Genomic DNA, 21,280 nt, shown 5'->3' on the forward strand with positions numbered 1-21,280 from the left:
AAATCTAAAAACCTAAATCTTCAACAGGGAAATGTAAAACCATTGCTAATAAGCCTTACCTTGAAAAGACAGAAAGGTGCAAAACAGAGCATTCTGATACAAATCCCATGGTTTCTTCTTGAGGAGGAAGATGACACTAAATTCCAGACCTAATCAGGATGCTGCTCTTTCAGGATGGGCATGGTCCGACCCAAGCAAACTGGAGCTTGTTTCTGATTTGATCTGAGCTGCAGCTCCAATATTTGGTTGAAAGGCAAGATATCAGCAGGGCCATTGATGCTGTGATCAGTGCTGTGTTTGAGAGTAGCAAGAGTCTTACAATAAACAGCGGGGATTGTTTTCCCATTTTTGTGGAGACTGAAGTACTGTAACAGCTTGCAGACATTTTCATTGTGAAACCTGACTTCTCCTGGCATTCCAGTCTCAAACCTGCTAAAGATGTAAACCTGGGCATCCTCCTGAGCCTGCACCCAAGGATGCTCTTCGGAAAGCTTTGGTTCAAAGCATGTGCGTTTAGGCATTTCTTTTGTCTGAGGCTGTGTATTTAAAGGGAAAACCACCCTCCTTGCTTGATTCCTACCCAGGAGATTCTGATACCTAACAAATCACTTCTAGGGGAGCAATTATTCATAAAAATAATAATGGGTTCTGGGTAAAAAAGCTGGTACTTGATTAATTATGCTTTTTTTCTGGGTTTGTAAGAAGGAGCTGGACAGGGAAGGAAGAGTGTTTCACAATTTAGTGTTTTCATATGTTGCTGAGAACAAAAGAGCTCACAAGAGTACTTGAGTCTCACTAAGCTAGGGAACAAATTCTTCAAGAGCACAAGAAGGTTTAGCTCTTTGTTTTCCTAATCTGTTTTCTGAGTCCAGACTCAAGTTTCTTTGCTTTGCTTTATTGACCTTGAAATTAGCAATGGTAAACAGACCAATATAAATCACCTTGCTAAGATTAAGCTCTTTCACGGTCCCTCTCATAAAACAGCTCTGGGGAGTCATTGCAAGAGTCTTTGTAGTCAAATAAGCACCAAGCAGCCTTGGTTCCATGGATGAACAGAAACCACATTGTTATTTAATGGTACTAGCAAGGTTAATTAACAAAGTGAGATGATTAATTCACTGAGACATCTCAAGTAAACACGAGAGTTTGAGTTTAATCTCTGGATGTGCCTCCACTGCTAAAACTATTTTATTTTTATTTTAATAGGGAAGAGAAGGTAGAGCTGATGTTTCTGTCAAGAATGTGCTTGACTCAGCCAAAGGTATCACAGTGGCTGTTAAGGTGCTTTAGATATTCTGTCCATGTTGTAGCATTCACAATTACTGTTTTCAGAGTTTGGATTTACAAAGGGTACAAAAACAAAGTTATAGAAAATTAGATCTCTAGCCTTCTGTTTATGTAACTGTCATTGTCCCATCTCAGTGAGTAGTGTAAAATCATAATTCAAATCAGTGCAAATGATGCCCCCTCGAGTAGGTAACAGGTGAGCTGCAGCTGCCAGGTTCTGGCTGCTGTCTGCCACAAGATACCTGCTATGAGTCCACAAAGGCCACCACCATCAGCCCCTCCTTGGTCAGACATACAAAACCACAGGCTGGGCTTCAGATGAGACATGGCTTTACACTGTGCCAAGGAAAAAGTAGTCTTATAAAATGTCAAAAGAGACTGAAATGTAGCAAGAATAAGTCCTCAGTTTGTTTAGTGCTCTCTCGCAGCAAGGTGGGTTACTGAAGAAGAAGGTGGGATCCTGTTCTCTTCACACTTAACTGTAATTCCCCCACTGGTACTGGAGCTGATGTGTTGAAGCAGATATTAGTGTTTCAGCTGCTTAATTATTTGCTGCTTTGGGGCCTGACCTTTCATTGCATCCAACACACAATTAATGGCACATGAAATAGTCACTGATGAATCTCAGGCCTCAGGTACTGACCTAAAGCCCACTGACACTGAGCCTGGTTTTAAGACCCTCATCACCCAGTGACCAAACTGCCACTCCGCACAAACTCCTCCTGCCGCAGTAACCATGGATTATTCTGAGAACAGCAAGCAAAATTTCAACAAAATTGTGTTATTTTGGAGCACAATAGGAGCTGATTATCCATATATAAGTAATGAAAGTTTTCATTTGTATGGGGAACGTAAGACAAAACTCACTGTTAATAATTGCCTCTAACTGAGGATTAATTAGTTGCTATTGAAGCCTTAAGACTAAACTGGACTCTTGAAATACAAATGTCTTTTTATTTTAGCTCAGCCCCAATTAATTTTTTTTATTCTCCTTGAAGGGAAGCTTAGTAACCATTAAGTATCTTCAATTCCTAGAAGATAAACCAACATATGAAATGCTGTGTCAGGGAGTCAAAATCAGGAGCTTAAAGGAAATCATATTTCTGGGGGAATGAAAAGCAATCTTTATGTTCAGTGTTAATAGTCCCTCTTTGCCTGTTTAAGAGACCTTCTGTAGTAAAACCCATTAAACAGGTGATAACAGCTTTTCAAAACAGGTTGAATTAAATGTTAAAATTTCAAACTGTGTTGAGCTTCTGTTTCTGACAGAAGAAAATTAAGTGGAAAATGAACAGAAACATTAAGAAACTACTTCTTATACCTGTGAAAGTGCTAGGATGGGAAAATTACTTTCCTTTGTTAGTAATCAGTCCATGGTTCAGCTACTCAGAAAGGGGATATTTCATCTACAGTAGAGAGAGTGGGCAGAAATATCCCAGCATTTGAAGAGCCATTCTTGAGGGAAGGTTTATAATTGTCTTTGGCTGAACACCCATCACTGTCTTATGGACCAGGGAAAATTTTTTTTAGTGCCTTCACCTCTGCTTACAGAGAATATAACACCCTCTTTCTGTTCTACCAAGCATTCTCCATTACAGCAATGTGAAGGAAATTTTTAACATTCTGAGCATCATAAAGTTGGGCAGGCTGCACCCAAGCCAGTTGTCATCATTCTTTCAGAAATAATACAATTTAAAATAAATGCAGTCCCAAGTGAGCCCTTTAGTTATCACCACAAAACAATGCAGGGAAATGTTGCTTGCTGCAGCTGCCATGAAGACTGATGGTGGCCCATTGAAAAGACTGCTCACTTCCTTAAAATGCAAATACCTGCAGACCAGATCTGAAAACAGCTAATGAGCAATTGCCCTTGGAAACGTATAAGACAGAAGACATTCCATCCTGATCTTTTATATATTCAGAGGCATGATTTCTGGGTAAGTCACCAGAGCCATAACTCACTATGTGATTCAATAGATGTTAAAAAAAAATGTTTGAAGTTGTCATAAATAAGATGACAAATGTGCAAACTGTATGTGCAACTCTGATGAATCTGCAGAAGATGAACAAAGCAGACTTCTGTGCTTTTTAAAAAGTTCCAAAAATTATTTAAAGACTCCCAAACCACAACAATCCAGCACAGGGATGTCCCAGTTTAGCAAAAGCTTTCATAAACTGTTTGTCATCACAAATGTATCTGTTTAATTCTCAAGTAAATCTTCGGTAGTAAATTGTCAGATCTTGTGACCAAATACTAAAATAAAAGCAAAACTTCTGAATAATCATACTCTATATGTTAGCTATTCCACCTAAAATGTTTTGCTTGACCAAGCACAAAGAGATTTTCTGACAACCTCCAAGATTCAGAAAAACTTCAATATATTATTAAACTACATTAAAAAGGGAATAATCTTGCTCTACTTTTGAGTAGCCATACAATAAAATTTCCGACATTGCACAACAGTGGAAGATTCTCCAAAGCACAGACTGCATCACGCATTGCTTTTTGAAGAACACATCACTACATCCATGTGCAGTCTCTATTTAAAGCCACTGCAGCCTGTTCCTGGAAAAATGGAATGTTCTGGGCATCCAGTGCACTCTTCTTCTGAAGAGATTTTCGCTTTAGAAAGTCCAGTGTTTTGATGGTCAAATTCCTTTTTCTAGTTTATGGGTTGAATTTGCTGCCATTCACATTGCCTAGGAGCTAACCAGCACCAGGACTATTGAAAAATAAGACAGAAGCTTGCAAAAAGGTGTGTGAGGAGGAGGAAAATATTAAAAAATGCAAACCAAGTTGATCCAAAGTCCTGTAAATCTGATACAAATAAGAATAAATGAAGAACTGAAAGTTTACGTATGGGAACCTTTCTCTGATTCCTGATGATGTTAATTCATAGAAAACCAATGCACTAGGTTGATATTCTTTACTGTTTGCTACATTTTTTATATGTTATTTGAAATGATGATTAAAAGGGTGCTCTTATAATGACAACCATCTACCTTCAGCTGTACATCTACTCAGTGCTATAATTTTGGAATTTTACCAAGGAATTACAGATAATAAACTCGAGTTTTTATTTCACCTAACAAAGGTTTAAGTTATATTTCTGTACTGCGTTACACCACTAGTAATGTCTAGAAATGGAGACAAAATAGTAGGGAAACAAAGAAAATGGTCAAAGGAGTGAAGAGTTCTAAAAGAGTATATCTCTTTCTTTTTCTTATGTGCACATCATCACAGATATACACTTTTTCCAGGCAGTGTTTCTGCAGAGCTAAAAGGCTTCTGGATTCAACTGAAGTCCACATCATGCCATGAGATTAAAGGAATGGGGTATAAAGATAAAACACAGGAATGACTTATACTCTCCATGAAAGCATTTTGTTTCATATCATTGTAAAAAGTCTTTTGATTATGGAGAGAGGATCTAATTTCACAAGCCTTTCATGTAAATAATTCAGCTCTAAGAAACCATGCCAGGCCACTTTCTTTTTGATGCTTTGCAATGTGTGCAACAGCAATCCTAACAAAGCAAAACTTCTTATGCTTTTGAAAGATGCTGACGACTCTCCAAGAATATTTATAATTTGCCAAGTAGCAAATAAACTGTTAACTTTGGGTGCATTATTTAACTTTTTATTTTCCTAATGAAGATGTGCACATTTCTGAGGTATCAGCTGTGTTGCTTGCACTGCTGAGACTTTGCAATTCCCTCCTTTGCTCCAAAGTGGACACAAAAAGACTTCAAGGTTTCCAGCAGCTAAGAGGTCAATTCCCACTGTGAGCCTCTGGGTGTGATTCCTATTGCAAAGCACTGTTGCTACCCCATGGACTGGAATATTCTGCCTGCTGCACCAGCTGCCAGAGGCACAGAGAAAATGGATAAGTAAATGCACATGGGTGCTGAGTAACCTGTCCCTGTGTCAATCCAGGCTCTGTTCAGAGACTTCTTTACAAATAACATCATCTAAACATCACAGAAACCCTGAATAGCATACAATGGAGGGAAACCTGAGCTATGGGGAAGGGAAAACAGCTCAAAGAAGAACTTGTTAGGTCACCATGGGATGCCAAGAAAAAGATTTGGGTTCCTCTTCTGACAGATTATTGTACACTATAGAAAAAAAAAAAAAAAAAAAAAAGAAAAAAGAAAAAAAAAAGCTTTACTGTGAATAAAGAGGCCAGGAATTGAATTCTTGGGCTCCTACAAGAAAGGCAGGCCCTACAGGAAAGCTGCATTTTTACATGGTCCAGAGCTGAAATGTTCAAGTTTTGATCAGCAGCTTAATGCTTGACACTGCTTTTTTCATTATAGGTTTCACAGGGCTTTGGACTTTTTCCTGCTCACTGTGAAATAAAACTGTCAAATCTTGAAAGCTGCCATGGAACAGAATGTGCATCCTCCCAGCAGCTTTGCCTGTCATTGACATGATTATTTCCATGCTACATACAGGGTGAAACAAAGCTGAGAGATGAAAGGATAAACCTCCCCTCTACATTTTCCTTCAGGCTTTTGTCCTCACTTATCCTCACCTTTATCCCCTTTTACCCTTTGGTTACAATATCATATTGTACCATTTCATATCATAGTGTTTCAATATGTGGCTTTTAGAGTCAGAGTGGGCCAGAGCCTTTGGGGAATTTGGAGGCCGGGTGCCTGGGTAGCTCCCTCCTGGCACTACCCCTCACTCAGACTTGTGGGTGGCTCACAGTGACCTTGAGTGAGAAAGGGCTGCTTAAGTGGTGGGTGATTTAAGCTTCCTGGATTGACCTTGAGCTCAAAGAGGCAAAAAGAACAATTCTACAGTGTGACACCAGTCATGGTTGGGAAGTCCAAAGTCTACTGCTGGCAGGTTCAGCTGGCTCTGCATTGTTATACTTGGGAAAGGTGAATCAGGCAAGCCAGGAAAGCCAAATCACAGGGCTACAAACCGTCAATTTCTTTCCTGATGCTCATTCCTACTAATCACACCAGCTTTTCCTTTAAACCATCTTGCTTATGTGTGCACTGTGTTATGTAAAAACAAACACTGCTTTGAATCAATGATTTCTCTGCATGGCACTTGGAAGATTTATATCCTCCTTATATGTTCTCCCTCTAGTTGGGAGGGTCAAAGCCAGCCTTCCCTACTCCTCTCACTGTGCTGCTGCACTTTTCTTGTAATTGAGTCCAGTCTCCTGCCTGTTCTTGGGGATTTGACTTCCACACCTTCACATCATTATCTCATGCCCTTGCACTTCTACTTAATGTGGACAGTTGTGTGTTGGCATCTAGGCTGCTCCTTAATATTCACAGTGAAACATTGTGACTCCAGTAACAGGCTACTCCTGGGTTGGAGACAGAATTATCTTACTAAATATTCCTACTCTTTTGTGTCACTTATTTTCCCAGGAAGGAGCTTCATTCTGTTCTCACAACTGCATTATTCTAGCAGAATCCTAATACAGGGATCTTATGATTTGAGATTCTCAGAATTTGAATTTTTTTCTCCTGGCGCTACATAGCTTCGACTTCCATAAGTTAACTCCAGTGAATGCAGTACTTAAAATTCCAGCAACTGTGTTAGCTTTCTTGGTTATACATATATTAAAAGAGAAACTCGGTGCAATTTCATGCACAAAAAGACACAAGTACCAAATTTAAGAGACTTTTTATTGATCTAAACATTGAGGTATACCTGCCTTACAGAAAATATCTTCAGGCATGTTAACTCTGAGATGGGTGTGTGCTCAGAAGTGTAACAGAATATCACAACATAATTATGGCCATTACAGGGAGCCATTTTAATGATCATGAATGTGCCTACCTTGTAATAACATGGCATTCTCTACATAGCTAACAAAAATACTTATGAGCTGCTGTGTGACTTATGGACACAGTTTGCCTCACACACTGCAGTGAGTCTGGGCTGTGTTTTATAGGACTTGGCACAAAACAAAGCTATTAAAAGAGTGAGCTACAGAGCCCACAGGGAAAAGGATTTCTGCTCTGTTCTGCCTAGAGAGGAAAAGAGCCAGCCCTTGCCATCCTTTATGCAGCACATACAGGGCTTAGCTCACACACTGAGATGCTGAGCCTTGTTGACTCCAGGTATTGTGTTATGTTGTGCTCTTCAGGGCTCATTCCAACTGTTTTGTGTAATTGGACAGGAGTGTTTGGTCAAGGTAAAGGCTGGAGAATATTGCCCAGTAGCCCCAAAGTGAGAGCCAGGCTCAGGAGTGGCACTGGGGCTGTATTTGCCAACTAAACAGCTCAGCTGTACTCATGGTTTCCCACTCCTTGCCCACTGGGAGACCTCTGGAATTCTGACACACAGCCAGGAAGCAAAATATCAGCTCTGTAACAGCCTGGCTGCTGCAGCAATCCTGTGAGTGCTCATGCAGGAGCTCTGATTATACAGACACTGATTTAAAAGCAATGAATTTTGGGGGGAACTGTCTCAAGCCACTTATTTGATCATAACAAGAGTTGATGAGAATGTGTGCCTGAGGTGAACAAGAGACTGTAATGGTAATAATCTCCAGACCCCACTGATCTAAGTAAATAATAACCAGAGTTGTGAGATGAGCTAACAGCTTCAGACTATCTTTTGCTGCCTAGTTAGATGAACTGTGTCCATCTTTCCCTTTACACTTTCTGGCAAATGAAATACACAATCTGTGTTCTGAGACTTGCTGTATGGGAGCAGAGGACTGAACACTGTTGAAAATACCTGGAAGTATGAATAAGAAATCTAAGTGGCAAACCTATTTAAGCAACTCAATTTTCACTTCTACATTTTTTTATTAAGCAGGGTTCTTTAGATAATATTAAAGCTGCTCTTTGCTTTGCTAATGACAGACAGTATAAAGAGAGGAGCATATTTTAAACCCCAGAGTGTTTCTTATGGGGTGTCTCATGCATTGGGCCCAGAGAAAACATCTTGCTCTGTCTCCCCTGTCTTGGTTGAAATGATGCCAAGGATGATGGGTCTGAGAACTTGTCTGTGGGGTAGAGGTTTGAACTGGAGCAAGGGTATCGTTAGATTCTGTTGGATTGTGGTGACCATAATGTAACATTTCAATAAACATTCTTTTTAGTCTCTAGTTCTTGAATAATCTGCACATAAGCCAATAGAACAGGTTTATCTCCTGACAAAGAATTGTGTACAAATGCTGTAGGGCACAATACTTGGGGAGGGGAGATAAGAGTTTTTTTTGAAAAATGTCTTATTCCATTCTGTTGTGCTATGGATCCAGATAATGATGGGTTCAGGGTTTTTTTTTTCTTCCCTCTTTGGAAAAATGAAATATATTTCTGTGGATCCTAACAATGAAATTTACATTACAATGCATGGCCTTTCTAACCTTCTGCCTGCAGTGTTCCAACTTTCCTTGTTCATAGTAATGATTAAAAATCTCCCAAGCATATAGCATTTTTAGATATTAAAAGATTTTGTAAGAGGAAAATCTTAGATTAAAATCTGGAGTTAAACATCATATAAGGACAATTAAATACACAATTCTCACTTCCTTACATTCTCCTGTATTGCCTCAGGTTTCATTGCTTGTGATCAAAAGATGAATACAAAGTTCAGACAGACACAAATAGGTCATCCTCTCTTGCCTGGTGGTATCAGTATTGTGCAGCTGTAGTTGAGGTTTGCAAGATCTTTAACAGAAGTTCATTTCTCATTCAGAACACAGACAGATTTGTGTTGCTGAATCCTTTTCACATCCACTCACCACACAAAAAAGCATGTGCTAAATTGAGTTCAGCCCATAGCAACAGTTCTTCTGATAACCTTGGAATGCAGACTGCATGGACAGAGGACACTTTAAGTCTTTAGGAGGAATACTTATTAAATAAGCCCCTGCTTTTATAATAAAAGCCCAATTTTAATAAAACACTCTCAGGCATTCTCTTTCAAGTAACTACTGCATTTATAGAGCCAGGTGCTCCTCTTGCTTTTATCTCACCACTTCTAGCACAATCTCAATTTATGGTTTTAAAATTTTTGCTTTCTGGCTTTTGTCCATCTCTCTTTATAAATGGGCTTCTATGTTTAACTCCATGCTTGCCATCATGAAATCATGAAAATTCAGTTGCTACTGCTGTTCAGATGTTGCCATTTCAATTGTTTAATTACAGTGTCTCCTGGGACTTTCTATCCTATTCTTTATCAATCTAACCCAGATTTGATTCTGAGGAGAAGTAACAGTGGGCAACAACAGAACTGAGGTGAGATTTCACACTTCTCTCTCTGTTTTCTAGCTCTGAATGGTAGGGAGCTGTGGGAGGCACACAGACACATTTCTAGTTGTCTTTCCCTTTCCTCAGCACTTGCACCCTACAGCAAAAATCAGACTATTGTTTTTCTGGTCAAGTTTTCCAACAAATAGAGTTCAGCATTATGGATGACTGCTGGAAGGATCCTGAAGTGGGTTTACACTCTTTCATTCTGTTCAATACCATGTGCCCTGCTCACCTTCTAAGTATTTTTCTTTGTCTAACAGTGATGATGAAGCAGTTCCACAAAGGGAGATTAATGGGCATTAGGTGATAATTGTCAGTGTGTCCTCTCTGGAGCTCACCCAGAGGGCTGGCCTGCAAAAGAATCCAAGGAAAACCAGATAAATGCTCTTTCAACAGATTATCATCTGCTCTTACTGGATAGAATAAAGCAATATAAATAAAATGCTGTATCACACAAAATTTTCAGATGATAAAAGGTGAAAAAAAATCCCATTAAAGTTGAGTGTACATGGAATGTTTTTAGAGACTTATCTGCCTCTACTTTCATGGCATCATAGCTGCATATCTTTATCATTATCCTTAATAAAACTCTGCCATATTCAATTACCAAAGCCACTGAAGATATTTGCTCTTATTCATTTTAATTTTACCCTTCTGAATTTTATCCATCACTAAGTTACATCCTGTTCTTTCCTTTGGATGCAGTTCCTTCTTAATAAAACACATTCCTATAAGAAATAAGGTTTTCTATTATCCTGCACCTTAATATGTTGTGATCCATTCTTTAGGACTGCTCTGCATACCTTTGCTCAGAAATCAGTAATGTTGGCTCTTAGTGAAGTTGGTGTTTCTTACCTAAATTGCCTCCAAATTCCTTCTTGGGTTTGGATGCTTGAAGTAGAGAACTAGATCTCCAGCAGGCGTAAATCAACACATCACTATTGATTTTAATTATGTGCGGTGTCTTCTTATACTGGCAGATGATCCAGCCTGGAATTATAGTACAATAGATGCCTTGTGCATTTCAAGGAAGGAGGCACATTGTTTTCTCCCTGGAAGCATCCAGCTGTGTTTCTTGTAACATTTTCTCCAAGAGCAACATTGCACAGGGCTAAGAAGAGTTTTCTAAGTCCCATTCTTTAACAGAAGAGCTGTTCTTGTGATACAGGAGAGCTTCTTCCAGAATTAACCTTCCCTGGTTCAAGATACAGTCACAAGCTGCCAAATCTGTATTCACACAGTGGTGGATCTGAGCCTCTCAGATAAAGTAAAAGCCTTTCTGCTTTTTGCAGTGTCTCTAGCATTTAGCTTGGTCCCTTCTCTTCAAGCCATGATGAAGAGATGAGACTTGATGAAGTAATGCTTAATATTTCTTCCTTAATGGTAAAGAAACACTGTGGATTTGGACATGATTGAATAAAAGGCTGGTTCTAAATCCCTGCTCTGACAGGAGACAAGAATGCCAGTATATTTTATGAGATTTATCTGTTAATTAGACACTCTTTCTCATTAGGCAGCCTGAGACAGGAATTGTGTTCTCCGGAAATTAGTCAAGATCTTTCTTAGTTGCTGTGCAAATATACCTGATTTGATTTCTAAATCTGATGTTTGCACATAGGAACTGACACTCAAAAGCATAAATGTACAGAAAAGTTAAAAACAACTAATTACCAAAAAAAAAAAAACAAAAAACCATTGTGTGGTTTTCCATCTGAAAAGACAAAAAGGAAAAAAGAAATACCAGAAATCCAGTTAAGTTTGATGCTTTTATGCTAGAGGAAGGACATTTGATACAGCAACATAAATGATAGCAAAATTCACCAGCTAAAATTGTTTTTACAGTTAGAGATGGAAATTACAAACAACTTACAGTCCTGATTAAAATAAAACAAAAGAAACAAATGAAAATGAAACTGTTCTTCAAACACAGTTCATAGACAGAATGACTAAAAGAAAAGAGAACTTGGTTTCCCTCCCATGAAAGCAAAGAAGAGTTGAACTGTCAGTTCCTTAAGGCAGTTCTTAAAGCAGTTTGTACACTGGGATACAGAGGTGACTGAAAAGTGATGACAGGAGTAAGATGAGGGAGTACTTAGACTGGCATGTCTCTATGATGAAGTGAAAGCTGTGTTCTATTCTCTGTGGTCAATGCCTGCCATGAAGTATGTGTACCCTATATACTGGAATCAAATTCTGAGCCTAATTGTTATAGACTATAGACTGAATAATAAGTTAAATTCTGCAATCCAGTCTGATTATGTGCAAATTCAATGTGACACAGTCCTAATTTGAAATGTGTAATGAAAGGTCATAGCAGCATTTCCTAGTTTCAGAGATTGATTTTTTTCCCCACCCTAACTCAGCTACTCAGATACATTTTAAGGAAAATTTTATCTAGGAGAACAATCACATCATTTTAAAACTGCTTTTTATATTCATATTTGCAGAGCAATGTTGACTAAAAAGAGTATAAACAATGACTTCAGGTAGGCTGTTTTCATGAGTAAGATTGCACACTGTAAATATGAATTCTGGAATTAGATCTGACTGGCAATTTTTGTAAATGCACAGTCCTGTCCATAATGATATTCAGCACTTGCTTTGACCCAGGTTTCTTAAATTTATCATACGTAGCTGTATCCCAGCAATTACTGCTGGGGCTGAAGACATGGTGAATACTAAACTGTGCAGCAGAGCTGAATTTTGAAGACAAGAATTGTGTTTAGGCAGATGTTGATTTCACAGAGCAGCTTTGCCATTTGACAGGTCAGTGTGTGTGGGAGTGATGCACAGCTGGATGGTTGTGGAAGGTGCCTGCTGAGCACTGCCAGAATGTACAGATGTGTGCTGGGAATGAATGCAGTGATGCTGCGGTAAAGAGAGTCACAGGATACTTTGAGGTGAAAACTCCTATTCTTTACATGTGGTAGCGAGAACCCAAAGCCATGAAACCTGGGCTCCTGTTGCAGAAAACTTTGGTTCTGCAGACCATGCTTCCTGAGGCAGAACCTTCCATAAAAAAATTATTCACTGCCTGCCTTGGCAAGCCTTGGACACAGCTGAGCACACCTAACTCAGTCAGTAGAGGACCCTGAACAGACCCACGGGAGTTCCTCAGCAAAACTGTAACCCTCACATTGCAGACTGACACCGAGTCCCACTTCCTTCCCCTGGGATGAGACACAAGGAAACTGTCACCTAACCAAGAACTGCAATGCAAGACAAATGCCCAAAGCAATAGGAAATTAATGCAGCTTTCTAAAAGAAAAACTAAGCAAATAAAAAAGCCCCATATGTTATCTCATGTGAGTGGAAGGGTAAATAAATGCCATCTAAGGCTTACCGATCAAGAAAAGGGCATGAAAAAACAGGCCATCAGCATTTCTGCTGCTTATCTGAGCCCTAAGCAGTCAGGCTATCCAATTCAAGCAGCAAGGTTTCTCTCAAGATATCTCTGAAGGTCTTTATTGAATTTCTGAGCCTGAATTACCTAAAATTTTAGTTGTGCAGCAGAATCTGGAAGAAGGAAGTCACTAATGGTCAGGCTGAGATACTGCATCATGCTTCTTTAATATTCAACCTTAGCATAACATTTTCAAAATAAAAAGGCAAGTAATTCTCCCTCCTGCTAAGGAACAAAGTTGCTATGAAGATGGGAAATGGTTGTGTCTCCTGAGTTTCTTTTACTGCTCTGCTTCTCTTAAATATCCTGCCACAGTGGGAGGGGAAGAAGAAAAAAAATCAGGGAAAGAAAAAAAAGAAGCAAGAGAAAATCCCTGAAGTTGCCTCTAAGTTTACCCACAAGGTCACATCTATGTTTAAGTGCTTTGCTGAAATAACTTCTGCTATTAGGGCTCTGGCAAGGACTTTCTCATCTTTTATGTATGAATTCTGAAACCCCTGGTTGATGTTATAATATAAACACTAGTAATTATTTTTAATATTAAGGCTGAAGATAGCAGTCAGCTACTGGATGCAGACTATGAGGCTGCCCTTGTCCTGAAAAGTTTACAATCTAATTAGGAGTTGAAAGTGGTCTGAGGATCAACAGTCACACATCTGCATACACATATATTGTTCTCCTCAGTTCCCCAAAGAAATGCATAAAACCACATCTGCGCTTCATTTAAATCTATATTTAAAGAAAATTAGATCTCATAAATAAAGCTGAGTCTGAGGGGAGAAAAACACACAAGCAGGATTTCCCAAGCTGCATGGAAAGTGGAGAATTAGGAACAAATACACTCAAAAAGTTATTCTTTTATTAGGCAGGACCTGTTCACAAAAATTAGACACTAATCAATGAGAGTCAAATAAGTACTTTGTTATAAATTCCCATCCTTAGTAAAGATAGACTTAGTAAATTAACATGAAGGTCCCAAAAGGCTCATGTAGATACATGCTAGGAAATCTTCTAGAACAATGATTTTAGTGTGCTTCAGACTTCACCCTGTATGATGAAGCCCATGAAGTAACATAGTAGAATATACATGTTGGACTATTTAATGATGGCATAAGACAAAAATCTGTATGTTGTTTCAGTTTAATATAAAAAATATTACAAAATTCAAGTAATGAATGCTATAAAAACAATGGAGAATATGTGCCATGTAAAAGGTCAAAAAGATATTCTGCCACCTTTCATTTGCCAAAGCTGTGCTTAGATGTTGCAATCCTCATGACCAACTCTACTGCAACTTAGAACATGGAGGGGTCTGTATTTAGAGCTAAGCACATTGTCAGAAAATGCTGTCAGAGCAGGCTGTTTGCAGAGGGGTGGGGCAGGCACAGTTTGTGCAAGGAATCTCAATTTTCAAAGCAAACCCACCTTGGAACTTCCATCTCAGCTGCAACTCTTGCATGGCTTTGTGGCCCATCATTCTCCCAGCACAGCATGGCCCACATGTCTTCTCTTCTACAGACCATATAAAAATAAAATACAGGACAAAATAGGATTTTACTGTGTGAGGTGATGGGCACTTTCTTTTATACAAAAACAAGAAGTAGCCAAATGCCAAAGATCTCTAATTATAAGGGACAGCTACATCACCACTGTCCAAGAGAAGTCTTACATAAATATATAATTAAACAACTCAATGTGTTGGATTGCAGATATAAAATATACACTATGAAAACTGTGACCCAGACTTGGATCCTATTGCTTTGACTTAATCTTGTGCCACTGTAAAGTTTGGGAGCAGACTCTCAGCATTTCAGATACGTATCTGGAAAACAACAAAGACCATCCAAAAGTTTCTCCTGTTTAGCTTAGTGGCCAATAAATGATGCAAGTAGTGAAGAAGATGTGACCTCCATTTGTATATGGAACTCTGGAGGTATTTATTTATTTGTTTGTGGTTCACCAGGAAAATCCTTTCCTTTTAAAGCATACTTTCACAGAAATTGCTTCCATACCCATCCTGCATTAATATTCAGGATCTGCACTCATAATCCATTGCTAAGCAACACTTAACAAAATTGATCTTGCATTAAGCAAGCTCTGGAGCTTGAATAATACATTATTTCCTCTTTCTACTTAAAATCACAGAAAACCTTTGGTTGCTTTTTGAATGTCACAATATTAAAACTGCATTTTAAATACAGATTTTAATTGCTGAGCAAGTCCATTTGGATTAAGGATTGGATGCAAATTCACCGTTGGTACTCTTTAATGCTAAGAGTAAATAAATTGCAAAAAATTGTTCAACCCTTGAAGAATATGGAAAAACTTATAAATGGAATGTAGTGTAATACAGAGCAGCCATATCTCATTTTGCATTCTGACACATCCAGGGCAATACCTTGTCAGTTTTTGTGTGTATATCTTAAGCATCTCTGTCACTGTTTATTTCTATTCTGTATTAAGATTACACAACTATGTGTGTTTATATGCTGAATAGAGGAGTTTGTGATTCCCATACATGAATTTTATGTACATAGGAAATAACCTTGCCTCTCTGGAGTTGTCTGAATGGCTGCTGGGGATAGAATTCTATGCCTTGAAGTTGCTAGAAACTACCTGTTTTCTCTACTAGCCCATTTCCCTGCCACTGCAGGATAATTCCCCAGAGTATATTCACCAATGCCTTAATCATCCTCTTCTTAAGAGTCTCAAGCAATGTATCCTTTGGGAGTTCTCTGCACAGCCTATTAGTGCTAGACAGTGCTTATTTATATCCATCCTGCATTTATTAAGGCAGAGTCCTTCCTGTCTCTATCCTTCCAAGCCCCTGCTATACCAGTGCAAGAGAGAGTGCAAGAAGTGATTACTGAAGGTGTAAGGGTTGGGATAAATATGTATGACTCCACTTCCATGGAATTATTAGCTGTCTTAAAACTCTAAAAGTTGAGCCCTAGAGAATATGAATTGATTCATATTCATTATCTCACTTGGCATTCAATAGGAACTAAATCTGAAATGTAATCCTCAACAGGATCCAGACAAAGGGTTAATTTACTGACATCTCTTATTATTTCTGCTTATGCTCTCTCAGTCTTCATTAAAGTGTCCAGTATCCACGCTGTAACACCTGGGACTGATGTGAGGAGCTTTAATCAAAGACTCTTCCAAGAATCTGTACTTTGCATTTAGGAAGTGTGTGAGTTGTTTAAATGAGTACAGAAATAAGTTATGTATCATTTGCCCAAGAGACTTTTTTGGTAAAATTAACCAAAACACTACTCCATGTTCTTGTCTGGAGGTTAGGCTTTTTTTTTTTTTTTTTTTGATTTGTCTTCATCAGTGTAAAACTTTATTCTGTGACTTAAAGAGGGAGGGAGTTATATTTTTTCTGTGCAGTTCAGAGCAATTCATTACTCAGTGCTTTCCCGTAAGATCTTAAATAACATTTTGCTTTTGTTGAATTGTTTTTCATATGCTTCCCTGTAACTGTGAGTTTATTAGGTACAAACCAAGACTTGTGGAGTCCTTGTACTTTGCAGGGAGCACAAGAGTTTGCATTTACCCTTAAGGAAGAGGGAAGCTGTCACAGTGGATGTCCTTCTGTCCTTCTGTCCTTCTGTCCTTCTGTCCTTCTGTCCTTCTGTCCTTCTGTCTGGGTTTCAGAGGCAGGGAAACCTCGGGTGAGAGTTGTGGGATGCATCTGGGACCCAAACCATGGTGCTGGTTTTCCACCTTCTTGTGTAGCTCTGTGTCTCTAATGAGTGCAGCTTTAGATATTGAACATTCAACAGGTTTTCCATCTTCTGTTGAATAAAACATCAGCAAGTGATTAAACTAATTATTTTTTTTTTTAATTTTAATATGAAGTCTGGAAACAAGTCCAGTCTGTCTTGGCAGGCTCTTTGTTCTTTTGACACTTTCTCCCAGCAACCCTTTGGACTATGAATGATGAGGAATACTGGGCAGGAATCTGAAGCCGCATTTCAAATTAATGGCTTAATCTGAAGCCACATACACCAAGCAGCTTATTGAGCTTGTCAGTATTTACATATGTAGAAAAATAAACTGAGACACAGGATTACCTATTTAATTGTAGTTTCTTTCAAGAATGCTGCTGAGGGGGACAGAATAATATAACTGTTATATATTTTTTTCTAGACATTGCTGTTAAATTCTCCTGTTGGAGAGGACAGCAGAGGACAGGCAATTCTTTCTATGTTGCATCAGTGTGCTGGTGATTGTCTTCTAATGTGATCTTTCACTCAGTGTGGTCTCTCTTGCTGGCCTAGGTGACAATATTTAATAGCACATGCTTCATTTGAGGCAAGACTTCAGACCTTTTCTTAGAGTTTTTAATGTCTAAAGTCACCTTTGTGTATATCTTCATAAATTTTTCTATGAAGCCTTGGGGAGTCACTATCTTTGCCTCTTTAACAATTTAATATTCTCATTTTTAAAAGTATATGGGACAGGAACATGCAGAGCTGACTTGCACTAATAGTATTAATTTTTTTTCTTCAGGGGGATCTCAGGTGTATATTTGGAATTTGCAGTTTTTACTTCATCTCAGGTTAGACAGGCTGGTTTTATGAACTGGATTCAGAAAAACATATATAATCAAGCAGTACACTTCATTCTGATGCACTTCTGTACAATATTCTGGAGTGTGTATATGTAACCAACAGCCCTGCACTTGTAGATGAGCAAAAACAATCTCAAAAGATTATTTTTCAGGTCCCCTGGAAATGGTAATAAATTTTCCATATTTAGTTTGAGCTGGCAAAATACTTAAGAAAAGTGCTTACTATGCTCGAGATAAAAAAAAAATGTTTTTCTATTGGAAAATTGTTGTTAGGTTTCTGCAGACATAATGGTCTCCAGAGTAAGAGAACTGACCAGTCTCTTTTTCCTTTTTCTCCCTTTCCTTTTCCTACCCCAAGGCCTGAAGCTGCCTCTGAGAATCAGATTTTCAGAACCCTCATGCCACACCTGGGACATCAGGTCCACAATCCTTAAATTCCTTAGAGCTCCCCTGGCTCCCAGCAGACACTGAGGTCAATCCTACCTGCACCCCTTCACCTCTTCCAGCTAATGCCACACTCAGTGCCTCTCTTCCCTCCCTTCCCAAACTCTTCATCTCAAGCACTTGGGCTTCAAGGGATTTGTGGTTGTGTAAAACAGCATTTGGCTTTCCATAAGGGTCCAAGTTATTGGCAAAGAGAATTGTCAGGTTCCCTAGAGAGTTTAAGCTTCACACCTAAAATGTAGTGACAGGCAGAAAGAAAATTGTTTCCCTGCATTATCCGAGAGTATTTCATTCCAGCACATCTTCACATTATCCCCACAGGAAAGCACTGAAGCCACAAAAACTGAGGAGGGTTTATGAGTGTGCGAACCATTATGGCTCAACTGTGGCTCATCTTTATTGTCCTCATCTATAGACATCAACACTTCTATTTTATTTTCGTTAATGAAAAGAAGGTTTAGAGAGAGCCAGAATATTTGGTACAATAAATCCCGAGTTCCAGTTGTTTCCACATTACTCAGCAGATTCAAATCTGATGATAACCATATGCAGCTGGGCTGATGCCAAACCTGGCCTCGAGCTGCAAGATGTTCTGGGACTCCTTGTCCATCAGGCAGCACTGGCTCTATGAGCTGCAGGAAAGCTACTGCTTTTGTCAGGTTTTTAGTATGTATGAACAAGGGAAAAGGGGGAAGGGAAGAGTGAAGTAAACAAAAGGAGACAGGGAAGAATGGAAGAAATTGTTGTAAAGAACCATAAAGTGCTCACAATGTGAAGGCTGTATAAGGTTGTGTTAAAGATCAAAGAAAAATTGCAGCAAAAATGGGGAAATATGAGAAAGTTGAAGGAGGAGAAAAGAAAATACAAGCATACTTGAGTCTTCTTTAACATTTACATGAATGCAAATTTAATGTATGTAGTTCTACCATTAATGATGCTCCATCTTCCATGCAAATTTAATTTCTGAAAGCTGACTGTTAATGTAAGTGGTGTTATTTATTATTGTTTTCTGCTGTGATGCCTGGCAGATGTTCAAAACAGATCTTACTGTGGTAAATATTGAATAAACCCATTTTATATACCACATGTTAATCTCCAAATCTCTGTTTCTGTTCATATATTATAGAAAGGCTTAAGGCAACCCTGTAAAACAGCTTGACAGTGACAGATCATGGCATGATATTTTCCAGGTTGGAGAGAATGCAAAACTTCATACCAGTGTTTCATCCCAGCTAAGTAAAAATTCTGAGAACAAATTTAATTCTAATGACCTTTTCCATCCGAAAATGAAGGCTGCATTGGCAGAGTTAACTCTGGCATTAAATGGTGAAAGCTCTTCACTGCAATATTTATGTTAACCGATTTTTGTGATGTAATTCCCAGTAAAAGTTCCAGTAGTAATAAAAGCCACTATAAAATATGGTTGCCATTTTACAAGATACTTTGTGAAATACTACAAAATTACTTTTGTCATGATCACCATACCCACTAAAAAGATAAAAAATTGAAACCATTTTTCAAATATGCAGGGATTATCTTCCCATTAAATACTTAGTCTTTAAACTGATGAATGTTCTGATGTGACCCAGAAAGACTGATTCATGTCAGTGAAGTTCTTTTTTAATGTTAGGCTGCAGGTCCTGAGGAGAGCAATCTCAAGCCTACCTTACACCTAGTGTGCCTCTGGTTTTGTAGGCTCTTTCAGTTGATAATATCCTTCACAAAACAATCCACAGCAGCTAGGACAGACAACAGCTCTAAGGCATCATTCAGAAAGACTTGTTCCTTTTTCCTTATGACAGAGGAAATTGAGGATTAGCCTCAGAAGACACAAGTTAAACATTGTGAATACCTGCCTCAATGTCATTTTTCAGTTTAAATGTAACCTTGTATTTGATTATATATTTTATGTGAACATGAGTCTTTTCAATTTTAAATGTATTTTTCTCTTCTCACTTCTAGACAGACATGGGCAAAACAGCTTTGCAACTTGAGAAAGATTTACCTAGAAAACCACCTTCCACTTTTTATGTGATAAATAATCTTATTTATTATTTTTTACTGTTTTTTTTTTTACTTGAATTATTTTGTTTCTAATACTCTTTACCATAAACTGTGTTCAGCTTTTACTTTGTTCAGGACTTGCCAGTATTTCAACTCACTTCAATCTGGGTAATTACAACTAATACACACTAGCAAATAGATTACAGAACATGATAATCTTTCCTGGTCATTGGATATTTTCTCTTTCAGTGAAATCACTGACATTAAGTGATTTAAGTTATTACATTAAGGGGTTAAGTGGTTCAGAAGGATGAGAATGTGGGAGATTGTACCAACTGCAATGTCACCAAAGTAACTGAAGACACTTTGCCTCCTAGAAACCCATAACTCTCCTGCCATGGGACATACTTGCAGTACATCTGGTGGCAAGCATTTAGCAAATTCTTGCAAAATTCCAGTCACTGTTGCAATAAAACGTGGCTGTCACAGGGAGCAGAGGCCAGGAGCAGAGGCAAATAAAGAGGTCAAATCAGAACGTGTATTTGCAATATTTTTGAAGAAGAATTATAGCCTGTTGTAAAATGAACAAATGTCTCAGGAACTTTGTATAAGCCAGCATCACTTATTGCACAGGTTAAACTAGTTTTTTTTCTGCACAATTGCCCAGCAGAGCTAACAAAGCTGAATCTGCAGTTCTGAGACTCACAGGAGGAAATAAAACTCCTGTCTATTAAAAGGATACAACAATATATGGAAGATACAAAGGGTTGTTAAAAAAAGATCTATCCCACTGCATGCACCTTTGTAGTGATATATTTTTAAATGTGTTTAAATTACCAGACCTGAATTTTTGTAATCCTGTCATGAAGGACTCTGGTACAGTAAAGAAATACACTTTAAACATTGGTCACTGTAACAATATTCTTTCCTTAGTGAATGTTTAAAAAAAATTAAATTAGTGGAATTGTAGCTCACAAGAGAAGGAGGAAAGCCATGAATAAAAGTCCACAGAAGCTTTGCGGTGCCACTACAAAGGCTGCAGCCTCTGCCTCAAGAACTATGGAAGCAATCAAGGTGGTGAAAAAGTGAATCTTGCTGTTAAATGTAAATGGGGGAAGTAAAAATCCATGCTTCTGTGCTATTGCTATGGACTTTACCTTGGTGGGTACTCAGCTCCTGGCTATGGGCTCTGCTGTGACACCAGCTGAGGAGAGCTTCAGGGAAAGCAGGAGTGGCTGACTTGCTTTTCCAGTCATCCTTGGTTTGTGTTTCTGCTGCTGGCAAGGCTGGTGCTGAAGGCTCTGTCTGTTACCTGAGAGT

This window comes from Anomalospiza imberbis, chromosome 15 (genome assembly GCF_031753505.1).
Source record: "Anomalospiza imberbis isolate Cuckoo-Finch-1a 21T00152 chromosome 15, ASM3175350v1, whole genome shotgun sequence".
Lineage (NCBI taxonomy): Eukaryota > Metazoa > Chordata > Aves > Passeriformes > Viduidae > Anomalospiza > Anomalospiza imberbis.